The sequence below is a fragment of the Curcuma longa genome, chromosome 18 (assembly GCF_044706935.1).
Source record: "Curcuma longa cultivar G26 ecotype Majalengka, Jawa Barat chromosome 18, ITB_CL_G26_1.1, whole genome shotgun sequence".
Classification (NCBI taxonomy): Eukaryota; Viridiplantae; Streptophyta; class Magnoliopsida; order Zingiberales; family Zingiberaceae; genus Curcuma; species Curcuma longa.
Genome location: NC_133878.1, coordinates 1,928,197 through 1,943,009, shown reverse-complemented (window position 1 = coordinate 1,943,009; position 14,813 = coordinate 1,928,197). Strand labels below are relative to the sequence as shown.

The 14,813-nt window shown below is 33.9% G+C and overlaps 2 long non-coding RNA genes across 2 annotated transcripts; one reads left to right on the top strand and one right to left on the bottom strand.

The window, feature by feature from the left end:
- Nucleotides 1-2,264: 2,264 nt before the first annotated feature.
- On the top strand, nucleotides 2,265-11,719 carry LOC141812064 (uncharacterized). Its single transcript, XR_012600236.1, has 4 exons — nucleotides 2,265-2,360; nucleotides 2,973-3,035; nucleotides 10,107-10,287; nucleotides 11,471-11,719. It is a non-coding gene; the product is annotated as an uncharacterized LOC141812064 (long non-coding RNA).
- Nucleotides 11,720-12,561: 842 nt separating this feature from the next.
- On the bottom strand, nucleotides 12,562-14,805 carry LOC141812260 (uncharacterized). The gene is made up of 3 exons (XR_012600255.1): nucleotides 14,445-14,805; nucleotides 13,900-13,959; nucleotides 12,562-12,756 (listed from the first exon to the last, which is right to left on the bottom strand). It is a non-coding gene; the product is annotated as an uncharacterized LOC141812260 (long non-coding RNA).
- Nucleotides 14,806-14,813: the final 8 nt, after the last annotated feature.

The following is a 14,813-nucleotide window of genomic DNA, read 5'->3' as shown; positions in this document are numbered from 1 at the left end:
CATGCCATTTTAGTTTTTTTTTAAAAAAATTCTTGTGCATTCCAGTTCATGGCGGTGATCGAATTGCATGTAATTTATTTCCTTGCTACTATACGGATGAACTTTTGCTATTTTATCCATTCAATCAGCTCTTGTGTTTTTTCTTGTTACTAAATGTGAGACCTTCTTGGTGTAGATTGAGTACATATTCTTTACAAAACAGGAACATTAACTAGAAATCTAATGAAAATTTTCAAGCGCTCAATTGGTTGACTATCATATGGAGTAGGTATTACTGAAATTGAAAAGGGCAAGCACATCGGCAAGGGAGAATATTGAATGAGGTATAGTAATCAACAATTATTCACTTTGGATAACCGGATATTACTTATTTCCTTTATTATTGGTTGTAGATTCAAAAGTCAGACAACTATTTATGAAAAAGGTTTCTACTTCAATGATGATAGGATCATGCGTGGTGCTGGGAGGAACTAGTGTGATCCTGAGATGTGCAAGGTTAATCTAGTGATCTTCATTGAAATATTTCTTTGACATTTGATTGTAGAGAATCCCTTCTGGGAGTTCATTCAAATGTATCATGTCTTATTTTGGAAAAAGTAACTAATCATGAGGAGTTACCTAAGTCTATCTTGTTAATTAACCCACTAGACATAACATTAGGTAGTTCCTTTGGTAATGGTTTAATAAATATCATATACTAATTATCAGGAAAACCTTTTTCTTGATGTATTTTTGTGATTAATTAGTATAACTATCTGCAGAAGCCATATTGATTGCTTTACATATGGTAAAGTAACTAATCATCGTGCTCTAAAGACATTATAAAGGCTACTACTTATTGTTGTATTACTAGAATATTGACCTATCATGAATTTTGCACATGCTAACAAAGATTCAAGTTTCTTATAAACAATTTTAATTGAGGGTAAACTAATAGCTAAATAGACATTGGACTTTCTTTTCTAAATTTCATGTAAAACATGTATTATAGTCAAGAATCCACAAGATAGTTTTTTCCTCTACTTTAAGTTCTTGCAAGCTTGATAACCTAATAGCTCTTCAAGTGATCGTAGATGTATGCTTTCATATGAATGGAGGGAAAAAGCAACATCAACCTGGAAGAAAGATGAACAAGAAATAATCTCGTGTCTAAGAAGAACACATTTGTCTCTCAATTCATCCATGCTCTCCAAAAATGTTAAAATGCATAACTTCTATAGGATTTTTTATACCATCTTTGTAGCTCTTTAATTTTTCTGTGTGGGTTTTAATTTTCATCTTGATTTTGTGATTTACAATTTTCCTTCATTTTAAATTATTTATCTAATGTTCTTATTGATTATTCAACTACTAGCCTTAGTCTCCTTTATGTTTAACTAGGCCAACATTCAGTCAACACAACAACAAAATGATAAAGAATGATATAAGATAAAGAAAAATATAAAGGTCAAACAATTTGATTATTGGGCAGGATGTATGAGACAAATCTCATGACAACTTTATTTTTTGATCTAATTATTTAGGTAATATTGTGAACAGATATATGTTTCCATCTCATTTTAGATTCCTTTTAATGACCAACCTGACAAAGAGCACTACATTGGTCCTATTAACAAATTGATTATTTTGCTCCCCCTTTTTCCCATTATATCTATACCAATGGTCTTGCTTTTAATATCTACTGCTCCATATAATTATCCTAGTGACCTTTCAGTTAATTGAGAAACAAACTTTGATAAAATGAACACTAGAATCGCATGTGCAACTAAACTATGACCAAGTATAGTTTTTCCAACTGTTGATTCAATTAGATTGTTCATCTGCTTGTAAATTAGTAAATAGAGTGGCTGTTGTAACTTGTTTTTTTTACACCAAGAGTTGAGTCCATTGGCTGACATAGAGTTTATATCATATATACAATGGTAACAAATTACCTTTTTAGCCAATTTATTTTATCAGTTTAACACAACGAGGCCACCAACTTATGACAAGGGGAAAATCTCATAAATTTTGTTTGCTCTAAGTTATAATTTAATAAGTTATGTAAGCCAAAACTTGGTAATTATGTCGAAAAATATTGAGTGAAGGTCATTTTGATTGTGTATTGTAAATTAGTTTTGGAAGAAGGATTTCCAAAGCTGGATTTTTGGTTCAGATGTGGCTTTGTTTCATTTTCTTGCAGAAATATTGAAGCAACTCCACTACACTATTGCATGTGCCTCATCTATCTCCTATTGCTAAAGCTAGCATTGCCTTGTAGGCTTTGTTTGCAGTCCTACCACAAGTTGCTATTGTGCTTGTCTTGTTGGAAAAGAAGAGAATACATCAAATGGTCGATCATCGTTGGACATTTGAATTAGGTAGGAACCACACTTGAAATTAGTCTAACTTAATCCTATTTTAGTTTTGTTTGCCACAAATTGCCTTTGTTTGCAAGATATATGAATGACTCTACTCATTGGCTGTAATTAGTCTTGTTTCCTTTTCTTATATTTTTGGGTTTGATGATTTAGGAATGTGATGAGTCCAAGTATCCTTTCCATTTTCTCCTCTCTAATTGCAACATAATTATGTTGTAGATACATGTAAGAACTACGATATGCAATTATTTGATTTTGCAGAACTACTTGATATTTCTTCATCACAATTCTTTTTTGTTGAGCCGAAATGGAACAATATAATATTGGAAGTGCATTATTTTGATTAGAAATTGAAACACCAAAATAAATGTGATTCTAAACCTTGCTCCTTGTATAACAATTGTTTGAAATATCTACACCTTATTATTTTGAACTAATCTTTTATTCATTTAATTAAGTTATAGAACTTCTCTTGTTTTATTTTAATTTATTAGAATTCATTTATGAGTATATAATTATTATTCTCTTAGATTTTACTTTAATTTAATGTATTTGCATGCAACACACTATTGATTATTTTTTTAATTGTTTGCAATGTTTTGATTATAACAGGAGCAATAAACGATGGTTGTCAAAGTTAGTAATTCGGATAAACGTATTGTACAAAAGCATTGTGTAAGTCTATTATCTTTACACAAATTATATATTTGAATTATTGTATCTCTTAACATCTTAGAACATAATTAAAATCATTGTGTAACTTGAGCATCATTTTGATTACTAATATTGTTTCTCTAATTCATCTAAAGGACACATATACATGCATTATTGAAGTAGTGACCTACTATAAAAAATATAGAATTTTCTTATATTAAGAAAAGTCAAATGGATTATCCAAGCATGCAATTGCAACTCCTATAAGAAACTAGATTTGTAACAAGCAATTATTTCTTTCAGTGCATGTCTTATTCACATAGTTTTGAGAGAATGGTATAATTTTTGCATTTGTCTTTTTACACCTTTAAAGCTTTTGCTTAGTCTCTCCCTAACTTGTTTTTTTTCTAATATATAGGAAAGTGAAATTTGTGATGTTGGTTCATTGCTTGCTCCATTAGCCTATTTGCTTAGAAGGTCACCTTGATTCGATCATTCCACTAAAATTTCCAGCACAATAAATTCCTCGAGCTCCAACCTATTTTTGGAGAACTATTTATTTATTCAATGAAAAAAGACCTATCAAAAATTGAAACCTTAACATGCATTAATATTTTAAATCTTGGTACTATATATCATCATTCTTCCTAATTTTGTTTGGATTCCTTATTGCCATCCCTATTTTTGTTTGATATTTTTCTGATATTTTCCATCAATTTTATTTAATATTGCATTTTTTTTGGGTGTGGAAACATGTGTTCTATAAACACATATAAAATGGTGTGATACTCCATCAATATACAAAAGCACACCTTTGTAAGCTAATGAGATCGTAAAATTCCATCCCATTAAAATTGTGCTCGAATTGTTTAGATCTATTAAAGAATCACTTTGCTGATCGAGTAAGTAGAATTTATTTCATTTGATTTTTTTATTTTATCATGAATATTCATATAATTGAGATGACTTTTATATCCCACAGAGTCATTCCCTTTTATAGTTTGATACAAGCTTAGTGCAAAATAAAATAAAATAAAATGTGTTATACATTCATCTTTATGTTTTATTTTGATTAAATAAAACAAACTCGATACAAAAAGTGTGGCAATTCCATGTCACCCTTTTATAAAATAAAATTTGTTGGATATTCCTAACCTCATCAACCATTAGTCACATGCTAGGCAATTTTAAAATTTGATAATTCCATGAGTTGATTCCTTTGAACATAGAAAATAATATAAAAATGGTAGCACAAATCACCATTGTCCTTTTTTGTTAGATCATAATTTTATGATTGATAGAATATTCATTTTCAATGTGAAAGATGGTGGCACATGGCTTTGTGGTATAGTCAAAAAATCTTCTTTAATTAGATAAATTTTGATTTAAAATGATAGAAATATTAGTAATTTGGGGGAATTCTTTTAGAATTTTCTACAAAAATCAAATATCTATTAAAACTATTGATTTATGCAATTTAAGAAAGTAAGCAGCTAAATTGAGTATCTTTTTCTCACTTATTAGTGGGATTAGAGTTTGTCTATGGGTCGGTCCCTAGCGAAGCAGGACAATCTGTCAAAAATTCATCTGTCAGGTCTGGGCGAGCCAACTCGTCATCCTAATAGGCTGGAAAATCCCCAATCTAGCCCAAGTCAAGGTGGGTTGTGGGTTAGGCAGGTCGACCTATTAAAAAATAAAATATCTGTTGAAACTATTGATTTCTACAATTTAAGAAAGTAATTCTTCGATCTAAAAGAGCAGCTAAATTAAGTGTCTTTTTCTCATTTATTAGTGGGATTAGAGCTGTCTAATGGGTCGGCTTGTGGCGGAGCAATCCGTTAAAAATCCTTCTGTCATGCTCGGGTGGGCCTACTCGTTATCCTAGCAGGTTAAAAAATCCTCAATCCAGCCCAACACAAGGTGGGTTGTGGGTTAGGTAGGCCAGCCCATCAAAAAAATAAAAAAAATTAAAATATAGAAAAAATCCTTATAATCCATTGAATTTGATTATTACACCCGAAAATCACACTTATACATATTAGCTAAAGCAATTTAGCAACACAAGGTGGGTTAACTCGAGCTCGCCACGAGTCGACTCACCTGGACCCACAACCCACGCGGGTTGACCCATTTAGGTCCATTTTTAAATGAGTTGATAATATTTCAACCCATGCCATACAAAGAAAGATTATATACATTATCACTTTGTATCATGTTGACTTTGAGAATGCCACAAGTTAATGATATGCTCAATGATATTTTAAGGTAGTGCACATATTAATTTGATTAGCTGTTATGGTGTGGTATTCTAGGATTTTTATTCTAAGTCGTGGGATCGAGCTCCTCTCCCTGATCGGATTATAATTGATATTCAGTAATTGTGGACATTCTTATGCTTATTATCTTCATGGTCGTAGGATCGAGCTCTTCTCTCTAGTCGGATTATAATCGGATTCAGGTATTCCGGACATTCTTATTTTTAGCCGTGGGATCAAGCTTCTTTCTTTGGTCATTTAGGCATTCGGGCATTCTTCTTATTATTTTCATGGCCATGGGATTGAGCTCCTCTCCCGATCAAATTATAATCGATATTCAGATATTTTGGGTGTTCTTATGCTTATTATCTTTATGGTTGTGAGATCGAGCTCTTCTTCCCTATTGGATTATAATTAGTATTTAGGTATTCTTGACAATTTTATTCTTGGTTGTGAGATCGAGCTCCTCTCCAGTCGGATTATAATCGATATTCAGATATTCTGGACATTCTTATGCTTATTATCTTCATGGCCATGAAATCGAGTTCCTCTCTCCAATCGGATTATAATCGGTATCCAAGTATTCTGGGTATTCTTATGTTTATTATCTTTATGGTCGTGGGATCAAGCTCCTCTTCTCAGTTAGATTATTATTGGTATTCAAGTATTCCTGATGTTAAGATCGAGCTTCTCCGTGGTCGGATTACAATCGGTACTCAGACATTCTAGACATTCTTTGTTTTATTATCTTTATGGTCGTGGGATCAAACTATTCTCCCCGGTCAAATTATAATTTTGATACAAACGGATAATCATATTTTTATTCTTCTCTTCGGTCCAAATGAAACGTATTTTCTGGTATTCAAGACATTCTTATTATTATTCTTGCTCGTGGAATCAAACTCTTCACCACGATCCAAATGAAATAGATATTTTGGTATTCTTGATATTTTTATTATTATCCTCACGACCAAGAATCAAGTTCCTCCCTCTGATTGTGGCAAGATTGGACTTCTGATATTCCTTAGAGGTAGGAAGTGGGCAAGAAAGAATGGAAAGTAGAATGGAAAGGGAGCGAATGGATATAATGGAAAGGAAAGAAAAAAATTATTTGTTTCATGGATTAAAATCTCAAGTTATGCTGGTATTTTAGTCTTTAATCAGAACAATATAGTTTTGGTACTTAATTGTGTCATATCAGTATTATTTTGAGCTTTATTATATATGTATATATTAATTGCGTATACTTATATGTACATAGATAAATTATACATTTTTTATATTTTTGTCTAATTAATTATATATTGTAATTATACTTGATTATATAGTATTAATTAATAAAATATTTAATTTATTATAATTAATTACATGCAATTACATATAACTAAAATAGATAAATAATTAAATATTGTAATTAATATCTAATTGAAAGGTAAGAGGTAAAGTTGCGGTTGTGACTTTGTACTCATGAGTCCACCACCTAATTCACTACTCACCATCATCGGATCGCAATGTTGACAGTGTTGCAAGAAGTCGCCTCTAATGCTTGCATAAGTTTTCTTTTTGTAAAACTTTGTGTGAATTGTCTGTTTAACTCCTCTGTAGATCCATAGTGCACCTTCCTCTATGATGTCATCTCTTTCAATTCTTTGTTAATTTTGGGCATGTCTTATTAAGTACATTTTGGTTCCATTTATGTTGTCTTTCTTGTCTCCGCTTCCCGCTCCTTGATTTTGATTCTCGATTGCAAATTTGTCTTTGCCCATGACTTCTTTGTCTATGTCAGTAATGATGCTGCTCTGCGTCTCAGTATGGTAACGGAATGGAAAATATTAGCTATGTTAATTGGTACGGTTCCAAATTGTAATCTATGATTTATTTGATACTGATCAAATAAGCACACCCCTTCATCTTCCCTCATTCTCCTTGATGAATTCAAGAAACCATCAACAAGGAGCTTTTCATGGTGAGGATATGCAAAAGAACTATGACAGTGTGATGGATCTCCCGATGCTATAGATGTCATCGGGGACTTGTGGGTGGATGCTTTCAGCACAATGGAGGAATGATGTCAGGCTTGGAAGTGAACTTGGAGTTGAGGACGGTGAGATATGCATTGACATTGTCAAGCTTGTAGAAGAAGTCAATGATGAGGCATTCCTCTTGTTGCTATGTTGGAAGGCCTATGCTCTGCGGAGGGCAACCACACTGAGCGTCAACCAACATGGACGATACTATGCATTCAAATGTTTTGGAGAACTTGGTTGGGTACTTTTGACATTTCAGAATTGACTGGTCCATTTCCACCAAATCTGCCCAATATAGTATGAACATCTTTTCTGGTGTTTGGCTTCCGTAGATGGACATTATCTTCTCTTTCGTTGTTCAATTAAATCAGTGAAAGGGGGCTTCCATATCGTGAGCTTAGTTTCCTACTCAACTAAAATGTGGAATTTGCTTGCCCTATTAGGCAGACCCTCAATGTTGGACCTTATAGTTGTTTTGGCTAAACCACTTTTTATATACTTAATCATGAATAGTCTGATTTATTCAGATTATCAACAAAATTGAAGAATTTAGGTTTTTCCTATTTTGGCATATTAAAGATTCATTGCAATTTCCTCTAGGTTCTAAATGAATTAGCAGTTTTGGACCATGGTTTAAAATCTCGAGTCATGCCAAGGTTTCAATCCCGGATCGGAACGATACAGTTTCATCATATCGTATCGTGCCATATTGATATCGTATCGTGCGATATCGTATGGAGCCTTAAGAAATGGAAAAAAAAAAACTCATAACAAGAAAGCTAGATTTTATTAGGGGTTAAGAAAAATCATTGGCAAACTAACTTGTGCATGCCATAGGGCAAAAAAAACATTACAGCTCTAACCACGTAGACTTAGAATGTGAAAAATATGCTAGGATAAAAGTGATTGTATTTGAGGCTCATAAAATGAATGGCAATTAAAGTCATACTTTAGAGGGCAAGGTCAGGTCTTTAAACTTTAAAAAGGTAGTTATATGATCTTACTGTTTGACTTGGAAATCAGTTTTTTAAACTTTTAAAAGGTAGTTATGTGAACTTGCTGTTTGACTTGGAATTGGGTTTGTTATCAGAAACATTTTGGCACTGTGATTTATAATTGAGTACTGCAAATATAATAGTGGCATCAAGATTTTTTATCCCTCTCTATATTTCTATGCCCATGTATTTTCTGTATCAGATTAACACCACTTTCTACAAACCCCTGTATAGTAGTATTTTTATTGAATGTTCTCACAGGCTTTGGCCAGGCATGGTTTACTGAGAGTAAACAACTTGAGGAAATGGTTTGATGCGACTATTCTATTAAACTATGACAAGCTATACTTGCTTTTTTATAGGATCTAATCAATGAAAATTTTTTTGCACAACTTCTCTATCTTACCTTGCTCTTCTTGACCCAGAAATCTTATCCTATTCTTTCATGTATGTTTTAACCTTACTATGGATCAGAGTCATTGTTTCAGATTTACCATATAAACTGTAACTATTTATGTTTGTCATTATTATCCTCATGTCCCCTAGAGCAATATCTAGTGTTCTAGATTATGAAACACTAGTTTTCTAGTGTTCTAGTAGGTTGGTCATTTAGTGAACAACAATTAATGACAGAATCCAAATATTACGTTACTGTCAATACAGAAATTCTGTTGAATTCATTTCCATGCTCCTCAGTTCCATTTATTGATTCCTTCTTTCCCATGGCTAATATTGAGAATTACACAAGAACCACAAATTATCATGAATATGTAGCTATAGTAGTTACAGTTGTAGTGTGGCTTGTGCCCTCTGGATGGTTTCTCTTAGCCATTGTCTCAAAAATCTTACACCATGTTTTTCTTAGTTCCTTGTTGTTTTAGCATTTGATGGAACAACTTTAATTCCTTTAGCAAGTGGAGGCATTTTTGATGTATTTGGCCCATGTCAACCTGTGGCTATTCATCGCCATGTATTGAAGATTTCACTAAGAACTAGGTTTCAGAAACTCTCAATGAATTTGTATAAATCCAAAGATGTGGCATTTTATACCCAAAGGGAACTAACTAAGAAATCAACACCAATTTAACTGATGCATTTGGGACTTATGTCCAATTGATTTGGGTGCAAACAAGTAGAAAAGGGCATATCAGGTAAGTCTATACTTGAGATATTTCTTTTTTGTTTTGTTCTTGAAATCCTTGTGAAGTTTGATAATAAATTAGTTGGGATTTATTATTGCAGTTAAGAAGAAAAAAAATTAGTGAAAGGATAGAATTATTCATGGCTACATAGTAAATAATCCTTAAAGTGTAACCTACATCACAGGGAAAGGAGATCATAAACTAAGTTCAGTAATTTGAGGTACTTTATTCCGGAACTACCATTTTTCTTCAAAGTATTCTATTGTTAGTTATTTTTTTTATTCTCGTGCAGTTTCTGTTTGTAAATTAGTAAAGAGTGGTTGTTGTAGTTTTTTTTTTACACCAAGAGTTGAGTCCATTGGCTGACATAGAGTTTATATCATATATACATTGATAACAAAATACCTTTTTAGCCAATTCTTTTTATCGGTTTAACACAATGAGGCCACCAAACGTATGACAAGGGCAAAATTTCATAAATTTTGTTTGCTTTAAGTTATAATTTAACAAGTTATTTTAAGCCAAAACTTGTAATTATGTGGAAAAATATTGAGTGAATGTCATTTTGGTTGTGATAGTAAATTAGTTTTGGAAGAAGAATTTCCAAAGCTGGATTTTTGGTTTAGATGTGGCTTAAGCTATTCTGAGTTTCTTCTATTTCATTTTCTTGCAGAAACATTGAAGCAGCTCCACTCTACTATTGTTGCATGTGCCTCATCTATCTCCTATTGCTAAAGCTGGCATTGCCTTGTAGGTTTTGTTTGCAGTCCTACCACAAGTTGTTATTGTGCTTGCCTTGTTGGAAAATAAGAGAAAACTTCAAATAGTCAATCATAGTCGGGCATACAAATTAGGTAGGAATCACACTAAAAACTAGTCTAACTTAATCTTCTAATTAGTTTTGTTTGTCAAAAGTTGCCTTTATTTGTAGGATATATGAATGGTTCTACTCATTGGTTGTATAATTAGTCTTATTTCTTTTTCCTATTTTTTTGGATTTGGAAATTTAGGAATATGATGATTTAGGATATTTTTGTGCTTTATAAGGTAATTTCTTATCTTCACTAGATATTTGTGGCTAGAGATACTGATACAGGAGGATTTGAAAATTTTTATTAGTATTTTTGAGCATTTTTATTTTTTTGATAATTTTTGAGTTTTTTGGTATTTAGAGAATTTTTGATAATTTCTATCTTTTATATTTTAGAATTTTGAGTTTGTTTAGGGTTTTTAGAATTTAGAATCTATTAAGATTTTTTTTCTTTCTGTTAAGATTTTTTCCTTTCTTTTACATTTTATGATTTTGGGTTCTATTTAAATAATCGTTTAGTTGATGTTTATGATTAAAAGTTGTTGATGAATAATATTTTTCGACAGTGCCGTTTATTTTCCTATTTCCTGATTTTAGAAGATTATTTCCAAGGTGGAGAGAATCTACAATGGTATACACGAGAGTATTAGGAAAAAGAAACAAACTTCAGGTTAACCAAGTTACACTTCGTGATGTTCAGATTTTTTGCTTTAACTATTCTGGTATGCTCTCTCCATGCAAACTGCACTTTGTCCAATATTATTTTATTTACCATATAACAAATTGAGTGCCTAGTAGAAGGCATTTTTAATATAGCACGAATGGAACCAAATATCACATAGAGGGAGACAATGTAGAAATTTTATTAATAAAAATAAAACATGGATTTTATATGGGATATGAGGATATTTATAAACTCAATGTTACAAAAACTAAAAAATAATTAAAAATTTAGGAAATACAACAATTACCATTAATTAACTAACAAAATAAATGAATTGCCAAGTGGCACGATAGATTACAAAACAACTCAAGATAATTTATTAATTCAAATTATTTCTAATTTGCTTCATTCTGTTGAATGGGGAGATCATCTGTTTTGTTACCAGAAACATTTGAAGGTTGCAATGCTTATGCGATGAGTGTGAGTGCAGCTGGTGCTTGTCAGTTATACCTTTAGTTTTGTTTCACAACCTAGTCTACCTTTTACATCCTTGTATTTGCAGGTGGTACTGGAATGGATCTTGGTGAGGGGTTTCGTCTGTCTCCACAAGCACGTGCACAGGCTGATCTTAAGTTCACTTGCATTGTAACTTATCAAATCTATGGGAAACAAAAGGGAGAAGGAAATCCAGAAGCTAAGGACATTGCAATGCTTATGTGACAGTGTGTATGCTATCATTTTTTTATTATACATTTTTATACCCTGAATTCATAACAATCAGAAGATACACATCATTCTTTTGGTTTTTGAAAGACGGGAGAAACCATGTGTAAAGGTCATTATGCATTGTGTTCCTCTTTAGAAATATCTTAAGAAGCCTGCAACTATATTTATTATGCTGCCAATCCATTTGAAAGTAGTAAAATCAAGATGAAAACTTTACTGAATCTAGCAACACTACTATTTGGCATGCTACTTGTACCAATAGGTAAATTGTTATGCATAGCACAATCCTGAGCCTATGAAATAATTTTTGAACAGATGTTTAAGATGTATATACATGCCCGATGAATGGTGTTTTATATATAAATACATTGTTGTCTAGAATTTTTTATTATATTCAGATTTTTTTTTCTGACTGTTGCATGCCGTTGCTTATCTTTATTGGTTGTCAATCTATGCTTTGCATATTACCAGGAACGAAGCTCTTACAGTTGCTTTTATTTATGAAGTTGAGATTGTGAAGGATGGTAAACCTCACACAAAATATTATTCAAGACTTGTTAAAGCTGACATCCATGGAAAGGATAAAGTTATGTTTGGTGCATTTTCATTTTGTTTCAAAGCTATTCTTCTGTCATTTGTAAAATTTCGTACATTAACTATTAACAGACGTATATGTTTGTTTAATCTTCTGTATGTTTTTTATTAGCTTAATACTTTGTTTTAGGTGGCATGTTATTACGGTTTATCAAATTAGATGTCGTATATTCTTAAGGTTTAGCGAAACTATAGGTGTTATGCTTCAATACACTTTTTATATAGAAACTTTCTGTACACAAGTTGTACCTATATCCAACACCTAAGGATTCACAGGATCACTATCACCATCCCTGCAGCGGAAACCAGCACAACCACGCAGATATACTACGATTCACATCAATAAGTATATCCAAATCAGAAACCTCCCAAAATATCCGATCGACATCCAAAACTCGAAACTCCAAAATCACAAATAGAGTAAACTAAGTTTGAAGAAGTCTAAGAAACGGATAACATGGAAATATAAAGAAAAATATAAATAAAATCTCCAGGGACTAGCAGTGCAGCTCTCCAGACGGCCTCAACCTGAAATAGACATACGGGTAAACGGAGTGAGTTCAAACGAACTCAGCGGGTATCAAGTAGACATGTATCAATTAGCTAGCAGACAGTAATGGAAATATGAGTAGATAAATGACAGGAATGAAAATCTGAACACATGTGTATATATACTCACCAGAACATGCTAACGGTATAATCATAGGTAACATGATCTATATCAAATCCATACGAGTCCTGTACATACCTATCAACATATGCAGATATTCTGCATGCAACAATATCACCAAAGAATCCCTATATCATTGCACAAGTATAAGAACATATCCTGGTCACCCCTGCTACCCATCTGATCCTTACATACCAAAGTACGGTCGCGTGGGTCCTCCATGATAACTGCCCGTCAGATCCATCACCGAGATGTGAGGTCGCGTGGGAACTATGCCCGTCAGATCCATCACACTCGAATGGTGAGGTCGCGTGGGAACTGAATATGCCCGTCAGATCCATCACCGATAGGTGAGGTCGCGTGGGAACTGAATATGCCCGTCATATCCATCACCGATAGGTGAGGTCGCGTGGGAACTAAATATGCCCGTCAGATCCATCACCGCTAGGTGAGGTCGCGTGGGAACTCAATATGCCCGTCAGATCCATCACCGCTAGGTGAGGTCGCGTGGGAACTAAATATGCCCGTCAGATCCATCACCGCTAGGTGAGGTCGCGTGGGAACTAAATATGCCCGTCAGATCCAGCACTGGTATGTAAGGTCATATGGGTAGGGGTATAACCGCTGTGCACTCTGACGTCATCGCTAATGCGTGACCGAATGGACAGTATGCTGGCCAGCGTGTCATAATATAACATGAACTCTACCCTAGTACAAGTAACCACATCCAATCTATAATGCACACTACACTAATACTAAAGTGATATAAAGTTATATGTCTAGCATGTGCATCGGAAAATATGATGTATCACAATCAATCAGTAGTATATGGAAAGCATCACATGATATACAGTCAAATGAATATCTGGTAAGTAACTAGATCATATGTATCAAACAAAATCTGTATAAACTGAAAATATAATAACACTGGTAGCTAGAAATAAATACATGTCTAAACATGGCATATCTATAAATAGATAAGTCAGAGACAAGATACCCGCCTGCTGAAAGTAGTCAATATCAGGAAAGTGAACCTCCGTCTAGAAATCCGGTTCAATATCCTGTAATTAAATAAACAATATTCCTAAAGACAACGATATATATATATAAATACTCTTATCGAATAAAATCCTAACTGACTCGACCACAACGCATAAACCCAACAATTCAGTTAACCTAACCCAACCAATCAAACTCAAATTAGCCCAATTAGAACCAATCTACATTTATAGCTTAACCAACTGTAATTAACCAACAACTTTAATTAGTTTATTAATTACCCATCTAATAACTAATTAAGCTATTTACAATAAACCTAATTTATCCTTACGCAACCAGATTACACTTCTTCAACAGAACCCTAATCAATCCTTACCACCTCGATCCAATCAACTTGATCAACCCATTGAACACAACTCTAACTCCACCGCAGTTGCAGATTTAAACATAATCTATCACCCGATCAACCTCAATCCAACAACAACAGCCACGATCACCCAACAAGGATCAATTAAGGAACTCATCTTGATTGAGATCAGCAGCTTACCTTGTGCCCTAGAAACGAGGTTGGCGGCGGCGATCCCTGACGAAGGAGATCGCTGAGGAAGAAGGGGGCGGCGTCGGCTCTGGTCGGCGTCGGCAGCGGAGGTGGTAGTAGGGGCGGCGTCGGGTTTCCCTGGCTGTAGAGGGTGGCTACAGCAAGGAGCGGCGGCGGTTTCTTCTCCGAATGGCCAGGCGGCTTCGGTCGGGCGGCGTCGGCTTCCCAGGCGACAGAGGGTGGCTTCGGCCGGCGAAGGGGATCAGAGGTGGAGGCACAACCGCGGGCGGCTTCAGCTGGTGAGGCGCGGCGGCGAGCGAAGAAGAGGAAGAGGGGAGAAGCGGCGGCTTCGTGCGATGGGGAAAACCAAAATCACGG